This window comes from Trachypithecus francoisi, unplaced genomic scaffold, assembly GCF_009764315.1.
Source record: "Trachypithecus francoisi isolate TF-2019V2 unplaced genomic scaffold, Tfra_2.0 Lachesis_group7, whole genome shotgun sequence".
NCBI classification, from domain to species: domain Eukaryota; kingdom Metazoa; phylum Chordata; class Mammalia; order Primates; family Cercopithecidae; genus Trachypithecus; species Trachypithecus francoisi.
Window position 1 is genome coordinate 58375470 of NW_022681472.1, and position 3705 is coordinate 58379174.

At 43.3% G+C, this 3705-nt stretch overlaps 1 non-coding gene across 1 annotated transcript; it reads left to right on the forward strand.

The window, feature by feature from the left end:
- The first annotated feature begins 908 nt into the window (after positions 1 to 908).
- On the forward strand, positions 909 to 1034 carry LOC117079707. The gene has a single exon (XR_004435562.1). It is a non-coding gene; the product is annotated as a U6atac minor spliceosomal RNA (small nuclear RNA).
- The last annotated feature ends 2671 nt before the right edge of the window (positions 1035 to 3705 follow it).

Genomic DNA, 3705 nt, shown 5'->3' on the forward strand with positions numbered 1-3705 from the left:
GCACAGTGGTTCACGTCTGTGATCCCAGCACTTTAGAAGGCGAGGCGGGCAGATCACCTGAGGTCAGGAGTTCGAGACCAGCCTGACCAACATGGTGAAACCCTGTTTCTACTAAAAATACAAAGATTAACCAGGCGCGGTAGCAGACACCTGTAATCCTAGCTACTGGGGAGGCTGAGACAGGAGAATCGCTTTAACCCAGGAGGCAGAGGTTGCAGTGAGCCGAGATCACGACACTGCACTCCAGCCTAGGCCACAGCGGGACTCTGTCTCAAAAAAAAAAAAGAGATCTTTTTACAGTGGCTCATGCTTGTAAACTTAGCACTTTGGGAGTCTGAGGCGGGTGGATTACTTAATGGTTGGAGACCAGCCTGGGCAACATGGTGAAACCCCGTCTCTACCAAAAACACAGAAAATTAGCCAGGCATGGTGGTGAACACCTATAGACCCAGCTACTGGGGATGCTGAAGGGGGAGGAACACTTGAGCCTGGGAGGTGAACTGAGATTGCGTCACTGTACTCCAGCCTGGGTGACAGAGCGAGACTGTCTCCAAAAAAAAAAAAAAAGATAAAAAGATAAAAAGAATGTTTTGTATGAAAGGAGAGAATAGGCCGGGCGCGGTGGCTCAAGCCTGTAATCCCAGCACTTTGGGAGGCCGAGACGGGCGGATCACGAGGTCAGGAGATCGAGACCATCCTGGCTAATACGGTGAAACCCCGTCTCTACTAAAAAATACAAAAAACTAGCCGGGCGACGAGGCGGGCGCCTGTAGTCCCAGCTACTCGGGAGGCTGAGACAGGAGAATGGCGTGAACCCGGGAGGCGGAGCTTGCAGTGAGCTGAGAGCCGGCCACTGCACTCCAGCCTGGGTGGCAGAGCAAGACTCCGTCTCAAAAAAAAAAAAAAAAAAAAAAAAAGAAAGGAGAGAATATTAGCACTCCCCTTGACAAGGATGGAAGAGGCTCTCAGACCTGACAACATGCATGAGGTTAAGGCATTGCCACCTACTTCATGGCATCTAAACATCATGTTGTTGTTGTTGTTGTTGTTTAAAGACCGACCCTACCTGATACCTATATACATATGGAAATATTAACTCAAGGTGAATTGTAAACCTAAATGCAAGAGCTAAAGCTCTAAAATTCAGAAGAAAACGTATGAGTGAATCTTTGTGACCTTGGATTAAGCAATGGTTTCTTAGATATAAAAGCACAAACAACAAAGAAAAAAAAAGATAAATTGAATTTAACTCATTTTATTTTAATTCGATAGATAAATTGGACTTAAATTTAACACTTTTGTGTTTCAAAGGATGCCATCAAGAAAGGCAACCCACGGAATGGGAGAAGATATTTGCAAATTATATATTTGATAAGGGACTAGTGTCTGGATTATGTATATATGTGTGTGTGTGTGTATATATATATGTATATATATGTGTGTGTATATATATATATATCTTGCAACTCAACAATAAAAAGACAACCCCATTTTTAAATGGGCAAAGGGGAAACAAGGGGCTGAAAACAAGCTCAAATTTATTTATTTTTTTCAGACAGGATCTTTCTCTGTCATCCAAGGCTGGAGTACAGTAGCATGATCATGGCTCACCATAGCCTCAACCTCCCAGGCTAAAGTGATCCTCCCACCTCAGCCTCCCAAGTAGCTGGAACTGCAGGTGTGTGCCACTATCTGGTATTCCTGGGCTCAAGCAGTCCTCCTGCTTCAGCCTCCCAAAGTGCTGAAGGATTACAGGCGTGAGCCACTGCACCTGGTTTTAAACGTGTGAAAGAAGATGAGTAAAAAACAGTCAAGTCCTGGGTTGTGAGGATGTAATAATACAAAAAGTAGAAGGCAAGACATTTGACTCCCGACTGTTCCATCAAGGACTGTAGTCTGGAAAATAAGTATTTTGAAGGTGAAAAATTAAAGCTCATATTAGGATAAAAGACTATCAGAGAGCACTGAGTTGTTTGAAATTAAGTCAAGCCTCCTAACCTGGATAAAACACATCATAGTGCCAAATAAAGTTAAAAATCCAGCCAGGCGTGGTGGCTCACGCCTGTAATCCTAGCACTTTGGGAGGCCAAGGCGGGTGGATCTCTTTGAGCTCAAGAGTTCAAGACCAGCCTGGGCAACATGGTGAAATTCCTTCTCTACAAAAAATACCAAATGAGCTAGGTGTGGTGGCTCATGCCTGTGGTTCCAGCTGTTCAGGAGGCTGAGGCTGGAAGGTTGCTTGAAATGGGTGGCGGAGGTTGCAGTGAGCTGAGACACATCACTGCGCCCCAGCCTGGGCAACAGATTGAGACCTTGTCTGAAAAACAAATACATACATAAATATATAAATAAAATAAAGTTTAAAATCTGAAAAAATAAAATGGGTAAATTATTTCAATCAGTATTTCTCTAAGGAATATATACAAGTGGCCAATATGCACATGAAAATATTCTCAACATCATTAGTCATCGAAGAAATGCAAATCAAACCAATGATATGATACCGCTGCTTCTCAACCGCTAAGATGGCTAACATTAAAAAGACAGATAAATGTTGGCAAGGATGTGGAAAATTAAAACCTTCATATATTCTTGATGGGAATGTAAAATAGAGCAACTACTTTGGAAAACAGTTTGGCAGTTTTGACATTTCCTCAAAAAGTCAAACACAGAGTTACCATAAGCCATTCCTAGATACCAACCCAAGAGAATTGAAAATGTATGTTCACACAAAAACTTCTACACAAATGTTCATTATAGCATTATTATTTTTACTATTTTGAAATGGAGTTTTGCTCTTGTCACCCAGGCTGGAGTACAATGTCACGATCTCGGCTCACTGCAACCTCCGCCTCCCAGGTTCAAGTGATTCTTCTGCCTCAGCCTCCCGACTAGCTGGGATTACAGGCACCCGCCACCATGCCCAGCTAATCTTTGTATTTTTAGTAGAGATGGGATTTTACCATGTTGGCTGGGCTGGTCTCAAACTCCTGACCTCAGGTGATCCACCAGCCTGAGCCTCCCAAAGTGCTGGGATTACAGGTGTGAGCCACTGCACCCAGCTTTTTAAATTACACACTTTAAATGGGTTAATTTTATAGTATGTGCATTATATCTCAATACATTTGTTATTTTAAAAAGAGGGGCCAACCACAGGGGCTCAAACTGTAATTCCAACACTTTGGGAGGCGAGGTGGAGGATCGCTTGAGCCCAGGAGTTTGAGACCAGCCTGGGCAACATAGGGAGACCTCATCTCTACCAAAATAAATAAATAAATAAATAAATAAAGGGGGAAAGATATGTATCACTTTTAAGTTTTCAACTAGCAGCATACTGAGTTCAGGTTGATATATACAATTTTTAATTAAGCTAGCTTCTACCTTTTCACTGCATTAAAAAAATCCCTGTCATTCATCCAATAAAATGATTTATTGGCTGGGTGAGGTGGCTCATGCCTGTAATCCCAGCACTTTGGGAGGCTGACGCAGGCGGATCATTTGAGGCCAGGAGCTGGAGACCAGCATGGCCAACATTGCAAAACCCGTCTTTACTAAAAACACAAGAAAATTAGCCAGGCGAGGTGACACACACCCGTAATCTCAGCTACTGGGGAGGCTGAGGTATGAGAATTGCTTAAACTCAGGAGGCAGAGGTTGCAGTGAGCCAACATCATGACACCGCACTCCAGTCTGGGTGACAGAGCA